This window comes from Schistocerca gregaria, chromosome 2, assembly GCF_023897955.1.
Source record: "Schistocerca gregaria isolate iqSchGreg1 chromosome 2, iqSchGreg1.2, whole genome shotgun sequence".
Lineage (NCBI taxonomy): Eukaryota > Metazoa > Arthropoda > Insecta > Orthoptera > Acrididae > Schistocerca > Schistocerca gregaria.
In genome coordinates this window covers 382,354,202-382,366,846 of record NC_064921.1, presented here as the reverse complement: position 1 = coordinate 382,366,846, position 12,645 = coordinate 382,354,202, and the positions used below count along the sequence as shown (strand labels likewise).

At 42.8% G+C, this 12,645-nt stretch overlaps 1 protein-coding gene across 1 annotated transcript in view; it reads left to right on the top strand.

Moving 5' to 3' along the window:
• Positions 1-1,173: 1,173 nt before the first annotated feature.
• The window catches only part of LOC126320713 (esterase FE4-like), a 104,747-nt gene continuing 93,275 nt past the window's right edge, over positions 1,174-12,645 (top strand). The window contains exon 1 of the mRNA XM_049994090.1: positions 1,174-1,466. The gene's annotated coding sequence lies outside the window, so the exon portion shown is untranslated. The remainder of the gene's footprint in view (positions 1,467-12,645) is intronic.

The following is a 12,645-nucleotide window of genomic DNA, read 5'->3' as shown; positions in this document are numbered from 1 at the left end:
CTTTTTCCTGTTTCCTGACTGCTTTGAATTTTACTTTGAGGATTTAGTATTGATTTGTCATTTGCACACATTTTTAGGGTAAGCGACAGCTTCTTGCAAATCTTTTTGTGTCTTTGTTAATGGTTGAGGAACTCTGGTTCACAATAGATTTTTCTTACGGAACTGAGATTTTTCATGGTCTCGAAGGACATTCTTATACCTATTGTTATCCATTTCTTTTTATTGGGCATAGCTATTTATGTGGATACTTTGAGAAACAACTGCTCAAAGTTCAATTTAAAAACTGTGCAGAATTTAGAGCATTTTTTATCTACATTGATTTTTGCATATAATTATTCCAAGCTTTTAGTTTGAGTTTTCCGTTGAAAATGCTTGAATTTCAGGTTTGCAAAGAGGTCTATTGCAGTGTCTGCAGTCCTCGAAAATTTTTCACTGTACGGGTCCCTCTGGTACACGGAGGCTACTTGTTAATTTCACAATACTTATCCTTTCAATTACCTCTCTTTCTAGTCAATGTTTTGCACACATACCTTTTGTCGCCGACGCTGCAGAGAACCTCTTTGGTTCTTGTCCTACTAGTCTACTTTGTTTTCAGCATTCCTTTCGCAACACCACATCAGAGAGGGTTCAGTTCTTTTCCAGTTTTACACAGTTCGTGTGTCGCTTCCACACAGTGCAGTGCTTCAGACCTACACTCTCAGAAATTTAATTGCCAAATTATGACTTTTGTTTGATACTACTCGACGTCTATTTGGCGAGGATGGCCCCCTTTGCTACTTGTAATTCCCGCCTGTTACTTCGTCATCCTCAGGTAACAACTTGATTATTGTGAGAACTGTATTTATTTTTAGAAAACGTTGTACATGTCATCTTCGTTAAATTGAGGATCCAACATGTCCTGCTCAGCAGTTACGAAATAACCACATCGCCCTGAGTGGCACGTGACGGACCTTACGTGAGCTCACAGTGAGAAAGTATCTTTTTTGTGGCTGTCATCCGACGTCATTACCTCCCTTGTATTCCGGAGTTACAAACTCGCTATCATATGATGCGGCTCTAATAGTAATTATCACTCCCAGGCGACGGAAGTGACAACCTGTCGTAGCGCGGAGAATAATTACTACTAATGAGTGTAGGTGTATGCGTGAGAAGCGGTCTGCGTCAGGACGTAACACGGGAGTGAAGCTGTCGAGGTCGGGCGTCACTCAATGCTTGTCACGAGCCGAGACGGGACTTCCTTCCGTAAGCGAGGGTCCTCCTATCCAGAACGGCACCAGCTGGTTTTGCAGGGCAGTCAGAGTAGCCCACGCTGGACGCGCCAGCCCACGTCACGACCACTCAGGGCACATCCTCCTTAGCGAAACGCGCCCGTCTGCGCTCGGAGCACGTGCTCGCACTCCGTGTACTCGGGTCGCGGCGCACTGCAGGTCTCGCCGACGAGGACCAGCAGCCCTTCTAACGTCCTGGTAAGTCAACCCGTAATATCTACTCGCTTTGCTTCTAAGATTTTTTATTCTTTTCACGAGTAGTCTGACTGCTTTCGTGCGAGTTTCTGTCCTCCGCCAAACGCTTATTGTCAAAAAAGCACTTATACCCAATCCCTGTATCTACACCTACATGGCTAATCTGCAGATCACACTTAAGGGCCTGACAGAAGGTTCATAGAACCTCCTTCATAATAATTCTCTATCATTCCACTTGCGAATAGCGCGAGTAAAAAGGAAAGAACGTAGACCTATATCTTTCCGCCGGAACACTGATTTCCTTTGTTTTATTGTGATTATCGTTTCTACCTATGTAGGACGGCTTCAACATAAATGTGCTGTTCTTCTTTGAACTTTCTCCATGTACTCTTAATCCCGTTTTTGGTAAGTATCCCACTCCGCGCACGAGTACTGCAAAAGACGACGATATTACTTAGTTACCCCCCCCCCCCCCCACCCCCACCATCCGGCCCCCCACTCCAGTGACAATCATCAATAGTGATTAACCAAACTTTGGTCTGACAAACCCGAAATTGCCCAGAAATACACTGACAATTTTTCCATTAGAAACGAAACCTTATACTTACTCGTGCAGTAGACTCGGTGTGAGATGATTCCGGACAGTTTCTGTACGCCAAACGCAACTGCTTCGTATGTCTACAACGCGATTTTGTAAACGCCTCTTCGATAACGCCTCTTCATAGCTCTCTATATGCCGTATGCGCTTCGCAGTTCAAAGCCGTTAAGAACGCTACCAGGAGACAGGAATTTCCTTAAGTTGACTCGACTGTAGGAGTGTCTTAGCAGTAAAGAACAAAAGTATTATAACTTTGTGCGTTATGGGGCAGTTCATCAGGCATCTCACTAGGGAAACTCTCCATCGCATCCCACTCAGTATTTATTTTACAGGTTCGTCTTATGTGATCAAGACAGGCCTGTAAAATAAAGTGCCGAAAATATGACCACGGACTCATTTTCAGACTTTATGGTTGAAAGGGCTCTAAGCACTATGGAACTTAAGAAAGACATGAGAGGAAGTCGGTTTCACTCGGACGAGTCTCTGAGCACTATGGGACTTAACATCTGAGCTCATCAGTCCCCTAGACTTAGAACAACTTAAACCTAACCAACCTAACGACATCACACACATCCATTCCCGAGGCAGGATTCGAATCTGCGACCGTAGCAGCACCGTAGTTTCGGACTGAACCGCCTAGAACCACTCGGCCACACCGGCCGACTTCAGATTTTATGCCTTCAATTGATAACCCCTCAGATGTAGTGGTAAGATGGCCCAATGGATAGCTCGTCAAAAACCGAACACAGGTCAAGCATGAAAACAGGAATAAGGTGTATTGAACTGTGAAAAGAAAAGCAAAATAGAAACAGTGAACGGGCCAAGCCTAACAAGTGCAATATTGAGCGCAATTGAAAAGCCGCTGCGTCGTGATTAAGTCATCTGGTGTTGCGCTGTAAACCGGTCGACCCGTGTTCGGCATTCCCTCCTGCTGTTTATTTATTTATTTCATAACACTGAAATCATTGTTCTCTTTTCGTAGCCTTGGTAGCTGTCATACTATGCATTGGTTACAGAATATGAGTCAGTAGTATGAAAACATTGCCGTCGCAAGTAAATGTGACAAATAGTGAAAGCACGCAAGATACCATATAGTCGTATCACAGAAATGAAAACAACAAATAAACGGGTGCGAACTACGTTACAACAACTTCCAAAATAGAACGCAATTTCAAAAACATTAAAAACATGTGTTTTGATAGCGCACAGAGAAACTGTATGATTATGAAACTGTCGTGTTTATTTGTTGCAGCTTGTGTGACTATTATATTTTCATCATTTCCTTGGGTGTGATCACATTCGAATTCATATGAACACTTATTTAGGGGTAGGAGCCGTATCTCAAGCACTCACAAAGCGAATAAGTTAGGTGCGTCGGCAAAAAAGTCCTATCATATGAGACACACCCCGTCACTAATGTTGTGTGCGGTACACCAGACGTGTTTTGCGGTGGAGGATTCGGTTGACTTTTCGCCTTATCATCAAACGTTTGCGGTCCCATTTGAAAGCCATTTCCTTTCGTCTGCTAATAGAGTAACTGTGCAAAATCAACTGTCGGTATAGGTCCCTTCCTTACACCCCGCTGTTGCAGACGGACGTTACACCACGACACATAAACAAATTCTAAAACAGATTGCAGCGAAAAACAAAGAACAAAATGAAACGAGAGAGGTTTGAACACCGTCACCACTTAACCACGACGCCGTTGGTCTTTCATGCTGCTCTATATTACACTTCTTGTGCTTGAACCGTTCACTCTTTCTATTTTGCTTTTTTATCCGAAGTTCAGTACACCTTCTTCCTGCTTTCATGATTGATCTGAGTTGAGTTTTGATGGGGAGTTTCCCTTGTCAGTGTTTATGACGTCATATCTCCTAACCTATGTGTCATACGATGATATATTTGTAAGTACATTCAGTGGCATTATGTTGTGAGAAGAGTTAGTAGCAAACAAAATTATATGTTGTACCATGATATAGTTTTGTCGGCGCATTTAGGAACAAGCGTGGATACTGTCTGCCAGATTTATTGGGAATAGAGTTAGGACCACGGAAGTAATAAATTTAAAGGTCATGCGGCAGTTTTTCACGGATCTCATTGTTTATGGTATCATAACTACTGAACTATATCAGATAGGTAGTTCTTACCCAACAGTGATTATGGTTTGACAGGAAGGGAAATGAGTACCACGTTTATTTGAAATTACTCCAGTGGTTTAGGAGGAGATGTGGAACATACACACACTCATACATACATCTATTTTTATAATTTGTATGGATGAAGCAATACAGAGTACATTGCGAGTGCTACTTACAACTCCTTCTCAGAAAACAAAATACACTGAGTGTAGACACTTGTTACAAAACGTGGTTCCTCTACAGCACTCATCTCCCTAGATGACTTTATCAACTCCTTGCAACGCTATTTACAATGAACTAAGTTAAAATGTGTGTTCTATACATATTGCTTGAAAGTCACTTGATTGCTGGACTCATTACTTCCGAACAGGCAGAAATTGGAAGGCTACAGGTGGCAATTGCTTTGCATTCGACCATTTCCTCTAATAATAGTAGTAACAATAATAATAATAACAACACAATGGACGCTCTACCTCAGTGAAGTAGCCGTTACATACAGTGGTCACAATGTATGTTGCATGTTACTTTGTTGTTAATAGTGGACATAATAAGAAACAAAATTGGTTTACTTATATGATACAACCACAAGAAAACGAAAATAAAGAAGATAAACACATTTGCATTTGAGAAACAAAAAACAAACAAGCAAAACAAAACCTCATAGAAGATTGCACTGCAGATACTACCGTTTCTTTTCAATGTCATCTTGCATAACACATACTTTATTAAATGGTTCAAATGGCTCTGAGCACTATGGGACTTGACATCTTAGGTCATCAGTCCCCTAGAACTTAGAACTACTTAAACCTAATTAACCTAAGGACATCACACACATCCATGCCCGAGGCAGGATTCGAACCTGCGAGCGTATCAGTCCCGCGGTTCCGGACTGCAGCGCCTAGAACCGCAAGACCACCGCGGCCGGCCATTCATTATTAATCAGTTGGCCTTGGGCTCTGAGCACTATGGGACTTGACTTCTGAGGTCGTCAGTCCCCTAGAACTTAGAATTACTTAAACCTAACTAACCTAAGGACATCACACACATCCATGCCCGAGGTAGGATTCGAACCTCCGACCGTAGCGGTCACGCGGTTCCAGACTGTAGCGCCTAGAACAGCTCGGCCGCTCCGGCCGGCAATCAGGTGGCCTTCCTCGTAACTGGAGACACTAGTGATTTGGCATACTTCTCAGTAAACTGTCCAGATAGGCCTGTGGAATACTGTTCCATTCCTTCACAGCGGCCTCTGTTTGGAGTCTGGTGGGACATGACGATTCCTAAAAGTTCATTTAGGCATGGCCGGTGCATTTACAGTGCAGTTCAGATCTGAAGAATGTGAGAGCCATTCTATCCGACTGCTACTATGCTCCATGCCAAAATATAAGTGAAATGTATTGATAAGAGAGGCAGTCTACGACACAGGATATGAACTCTTTCATTGCCTCCACACGCGTATATCAGTACTATCAGGGTGAAGACTTATACTGGCCTCATCACAAAAGAGCGTTGTGTCGTACAACTGCCTAGCCCACAGAGACTAGTTTCGTGCTCGTGCGACGTGAGCCCCTCTCTGAACGCAGTTTAGGGGAGGAGTCTTGAGAGGTCTTCTGGCACTGAACTCCTGCTCGTGTAGCCTATTTCATATAATTTGTGTCTCTGGAAACTTGTTACAGATTCTAGAAACATTACTTTCCAAGATGCCACTCCGGCGGATGTATAATGAATGTGCGCAACGGAAAATAATAAACGCTAAAATGATGATTTGGCCATGTCTGACTACCCCCTGAAACAGAGCTTAGGATCTCTTAATTCCTTTTAAGATATCAATTACAATCTAAACATAAATGAATGAGGAAGGCAACTAACACTACTAAATGATAAACGATGTTGCTCAATATACACCACTGGCCATTAAAACTGTTACACCACGAAGATGAGGTGCTCCATTGTGCGAAATTTAACGGACAGGAAGAAGATGCTATGATATGCAGACGATTAGCTTTTCACAGCATTCACACAAGGTTGGCGCCGGTGGCGACACCTACAACGTGCTGACATGAGGAAAGTTTCCAACTGATTTCTCATACACAAACAGCAGTTGACCGGCGTTGTCTGTTGAAATGTTGGTGTGATGCCTCGTGTAAGGAGGAGAAATGCCTACTATGACGTTTCCGACTTTGATAAAGATCGGATTGTAGCCTATCGCGATTGCGGTTTATTGTCTCGTGGCATTGCTGCTCTCGTTGGTCGAGATCCAATTACTGTTAGCTGAATATCGAATCGGCGGGTTCAGGAGGGTAATACGGAATGCCGTGCTCGATCCCAAGGGCCTCGTATCACTAGTAGTCGAGATGACAGGCATCTTAACCACATGGCTGTAACGGATCGTGCAGCCACGTCTCGATCCCTGAGTCAACAGACGGGGATGATTGCAAGACAACAACCATCTGCACGATCAGTTCGACGACGTTTGCAGCAGCATGGATTATGAGCTTAGAGACCATGGCTGTGGTTACCCTTGACGCTGCATCACAGACAGGAACGCCTGCGATGGTGTACTCAACGACGAACCTGGTTGCACGAATGGCATAACGTCATTTTTTCGGATGAATCCAGGTTCTGTTTACAGCATCATGATGGTCGCATCCGTGTTTGGCGACATCGCGGTGAACGCACATTCGAAGCGTGTATTCGTCATTGCCACACAGGACTATCACCCGGCGTGATGGCCTGGGGTGCCATTGGTTACACGTCTCGGTCACCTGTTGTTCGCATTGACGGCGTTTTGAACAGTGGACGTTACATTTTCAGATGTGTTACGACCTGTGGCTCTACCCTTCATCCGATCCCTGCGAAACCCTACATTTCAGCAGGATAATGGACAACCGCATGTTACAGGTTCTGTACGGGCCTTTCTGGATACAGGAAGAGTTCGACTGCTGCCCTTGCCATCACATTCTCCAGATCTCTCACCAGTTGAAAACGTCTAGTCAATGGTGGCCGAGCAACTGGCTCGTCACAATACGCCAGTCACTACTCTTGATGAACTGTGGTATTGTGTTAAAGCTGCATGATCAGCTGTACCCGTGCTCGCCATCTAAGCTCTGTTTGACTCAATGCACAGGCGTAGCAAGGCCGTTATTACGGCCAGAGGTGGTTGTTCTGGGTACTGATTTCTCAGGATCTATGCACCCAAATTGCGTGAAAATGTATATTACTCGATCGGACTTCCTACTTTGCTGATGCAAGCTACAACTCTCTGCCACCAGACTGGTTCGAACTGTAGCGTCTACAACGGTGGTGTGTAACGTAAGTATATCGGTGCATGAGAAACAACGTGCTGTAATCGAGTTTCTGTCCGTAGAAAACGGGCCTCCAATTGAAATCATTAGAACAACGAACGCTGTGAACGGCGACAATTTTATCGACATCAGTGATGTGCGACTTTCGGTTGTTCCCTCTCGTAATGGAGGAGGTGGTGGTGCCAACGTCAACATGTGTGACAGGCCGCTCACGTCAACCAAACGAGACTCTTCGGAATTGGGTTGATGAACTCTTTAGAAAAAAACGTGGATTAACACAGACATAGCCAGCCGTGCTGACCGAGCGGTTCTAGGCGCTACATTCTGGAACCGCGCGACCGCTACGGTCACAGGTTCGAATCCTGCCTCGAGCATAGATGTGTGTGATGTCCTTAGGTTAGTTAGGTTTAAGTAGTTCTAAGCTCTAGGGGACTGATGACCTCACATGTTAAGTCCCATAGTGCTCAGGGCCATTTGAGCCATTTTAACACAGACACAGCTATCAGGTGAGTGTGGCATATGACGAGGAGAGCGTGTACAGGGCATCATTGGACAAGTGCAGTATAGGAAACTGTGTGCACGGGGGATGCCTCGAATACTTATTCCTGACATGAAACAGGGGTGTCTGGACATCTGTCAACAATTTCTTTTGCATTTTGAACTGATGAAAGTTGGGTTCTCCATTGCGACCCCAAAAACAACATAGCATCAATGGAGTTCCGCCACAAAGAATCACCGACGATAAAAAAGTTCAAGGACATGCCAGCATCAGGCAAAGTTATGCTTACAGTGTTCTGGGATGCTCAAGGTCTGGTGTGTTTTGAATTCATGTCTAAAGGCAGCACCACAAGCTGTGCAAAGTGCTGCGAGTGCTACGTCATCAGCAACAATCTGAGACATTTTAGTCACTGTCTTCGATCATTCCCCGACTTGGCCCCCATCCGATTTTCATCTGTTTCCAGTATTTAAAAAACGGCTTCGAGGACTTTACTTTGATAGTGATGAAGCTGTGGAAGCAAAGCTCTGGCTGTGATTCTGTTAACAGAGTCACATTTGCTTCGGTGGCGGTATCAACAAATTTCTCTCGGGAGAAATGTGTTCGTTGCCAGGATGACTATGTTTGAGAAGTAAATATGTAGACACGAAGAATAGAATTCACATAGAAAATTCGCAGACGTTACTTTTCAGCACGCCCTCGTATATGCAGTGTGACAGGGCTGTCCTAACTGATATTTTATACAACCAGCAATATTATATCTGGTGTTCAAAAACAACGTGTGAGATTTTCATACTGTACTGTTCACCATTCGAGAACTGTTGGTCCTAGAAAAAAAAGGAACTGTACATTTTGTAGGAGATTAAATGTAGCTAAATTTTGTGCCGGTATACGTTCCCACTAGAGGTCGTGGTTTTCGAGTTATTCAAGAAAAACGTACAAAAGTGAAGTTCAAACGCACCCACATTCTGAGACTCACCTCCCACTTGTCAGAATTTTTAGTACGTTGTTCATGACATTTCCGTCTAACACAGTACAAAACATTACGGCTGTACCATTTATTTCCCATATTACGACCTCTATGGTCTTCATTGACTGGTCTTATTACGCCACCAGTGTAGTCGAGAAGTTAAAAATTCTAAATTTGACGTTCATGAAAATTTTACCTAACTATTTCCTAAATTTTAACAGCATTAGTTAAACAATCACATCATTACATCGTTGTATTCGTCAGGACCTGTGACTACGAAACTGATTTGCTTGTAAGTGTTAAGTTTGCTTCGAAATGGCAACAGCGTAACTTTTACAAAAGTCTTTTTCTCTTACATTACGCTCACTGGTCCGTTTAAATTAGTAATGTTAACGCAATGCACCACTATTCTGGTAGCGTAATATCCCAATGAATACAGACCAGAAAAGGTCGAATACTGGAAATACTGTGAGTAGAAAATTTTTGTACGGTTGTAAGAGGGAGTGCCGCGAAAGACATATTAGAAATCCTAACAGCTGAATGACGAGTGGGGGCGGAGCTGCGTTTGAAGGTCACTTTTGTACGTATTTCTTGAATAACTTGTAAACCGTGGCCTCCAGCGAAAACGTATCCCAGAGCAAAATTTAACTACATTCAATTTCCTGTTTAAAGGTAATGCACATTTTTTTCTGTAGGACTGATAGTTCGCTCATAGCTATCGAGAGAATACGAAAATCTCGTGCGTGGTTTCTTAAAGCGAGATATACACTACGAGGTGCATAAAAGGACATCGGTAAGGGCAGCTGAATCAGTGATGTAACGTTCTACAACAGTGTCAGAATCAGAGGATCACCCCATGCCGATTGACAAATGAGTCCTATCTGCCACTGGCGCCATAGAGGCACAAGCAGTGATAATATTGTCAACAGTGGCGAGAAGATCTGTGGTTTCTGTAGCTTAGGAACATCAGGAAAAACGTAACAACGTGGTTACACAGACGGGAAACTACCGTATTTTTTAGAAGCGCTTGGAATGCTATGCACCATTACGACATATGTGGTTAATCAATTAACCATACTTCTTTAATTTCTGAAGCTATTGGAATTTCGAAAAACGTAACCGTTGCTGTTTTTGTTAATCATGTATATATCTACTAACTAGAACACTCTGACATCCTGACATTGGGCTGCCTACATGCAGAGACAGGGAGAATGAACCCTGAACGCATGATGTCATCACTGTAGTATAAAGCACTACACTTCCTTATCAGTGATATCATCAAACAACATCCCTTTTCCCCATTCCCTCTTGCTTTCTCCCTTCTTCATAGTCTAATTCCAGCCAGTCAGAATCCAAGGTGGTGAAGTTAGCCCAGTTGTGCTAGGGGGAAAATTTAAAAAAATCCTAAATGGTGGAACTAGATCAGTTGCACTTTGGATCCCTCCCCTCCCGTTATGTCCTTTCCATCCAATCACAGTATTAAACTAAAAAAGCCAATCAGAATCCAAGATGCTGGAACAAGCCCAATTTTGCAAGCAGAAAATTTGAAGTCCTCCTCGTCTCCATTCAAGTCATAGTGTAGTATTAAAATGGTATAGAAGTGGAGGCATGATCGATCATATGCAGCAAAAATTCATAATCCTCACTTGAAAGTAAATGGTAGGTATTATGAAAGTCAAAGATATTTTTAGACACATTAATACTTGTATTTAATAGGAATGATTATAAATGATGCATAAAATAGTGCGTATAGCGATATCCATACTGATGCAAAAAATTATGTAAATTATTTGAATTGCATTTATTCAAAAAATTATGTAAAGGTTGTAAGTTACAATATTTCATAGTAGTAGTAGTAATACCTCAACCAGTATTGAGAACAGAGAAAAAACCTGGGTGCTTTACTTTTCAGCACGCCCTTTTAATATGTGTTAGGCGTATAACTGCAGATGAGATAACTGACACCTTAATATGCACCCACTTTATAGTGTTAGTTGTTTTTTCTCTGTTTCTAATAGTCTTCCCCTAAACACATCACTTAATTGACTATCTGATGTTGTTTGCGTCTAAGAAGATTTAATGGAGCTGGGAGAAGAAGTCAAGGAAGACATGGAAGCTAAACAGAAAAACGCCCAACGCTGGAACTGATGATGATGACTTTTCTGTATGGTCGTAACTGCACCACTAAGTGGATTGTGCCTGTCAGTGTAAACTAACAATTTTGCACCCACACTTCAACATCTGACTTGCTGTCCATAGGAAAATAAGCATTAATGGCTTGCTCTTGTCACATGTACTTGGAGGTACTAACCAACCTAAGAACATACTACGCCTAATAGTTATAATAATGAATCAGCAAGTCAAGTAAATACAGATGTAATGTTACACAGTAGGATGGTCTGAAACAGTGGGAAAATGTTGTACGGTTGTTTGTTGTAGTATAGGCTATGCTGAGAAATAATTCTTAAGAAAAAAATTCGGTAAGTTGCGCCGTTTCCGATTTAATTAGCGTTGAAGTTAGCCAATTAGGTCGTCGGCGCCCAATGTCAAACCAAACAATAGAGCGATACAAAAATTAACATGGAGTGGTAGTGAGGATCAAACCTGAGCCAGTGATTGAGCAGTCTCATGCGCAATCATCTATTCTATGAGAACATCTGACGCATTTGGTATCTTGCAGATTGCTTGAATCCGAGCGAGAAACCATGTGATTGGCTAATTTCAAAAATAATTAAATTGGAAAAGCTTCAATGTGTCGAATTTTTTCTTAAAAATTATTTCTTAGCGCAGCCTACCCTGCAACACTCTTATAAGCTATTCATACTACTTCTGATCATCATGTATATTGCTACTGTGAGGAATATGTTGATTTGAAGTGTCTCCATTGCGTCTTTTGCGTTAACTTAGTTGCTGGTAACCAGCAACATAGGATCACAGACCAAACCATTAGTCATTTCCTCATAAATGTCCTAGAGTGTAAGAGCACAGTGGCCGGAAAGGGTATTTGCGGCGCAAACACTGCCAAACAGGCGTCTTGGACCAGGCCGCGGCAGGCCGGAGTGGCCGTGCGGTTCTAGACGCTACAGTCTGGAACAGCGCGACTGCTACGGTCGCAGGTTCGAATCCTGCCTTGGGCATGGATGTGTGTGATGTCCTTTGGTTAGTTAGGGGACTGATGACCTCATCAGTTAAGTCCCATACTGCTCAGAGCCATTTTTGAACCAGGCCGCGAAGTTGTATACCGGACGGTAGTCTTGCCCTACGAGAATAAAGTTTTATGTCCCATTGAACCAACTTACGACCTAGATGAAGCTTAACCTACGAATACTCTACATTTATGACATAAGCTAGAATCTATTGTACCACAAGCGGCTTAGGAAAACTATTTCACATTTGTGTATCCTCCCAGATTACGTAAGCACAAACAGAGAAATCAGTTGGTCATACTTAAAAATGAAGAGGTCTTATGTACTGCAAAAAGCATCTACTGTATTAAATATCTAACTGTTGGAAGGACGACTGCACCTCGCTTTTCCTGCTCGTGGCTATGTGCTTCTTAGAGGTAGAATTGTCGTACAACTGTCTCTACCTACACCGTTCTAAAATATATAATATGGGAGTCATTCGATGAACTAAACATTTTATTAAAAATTCTTTGGTGACCACCTGTACACCGCA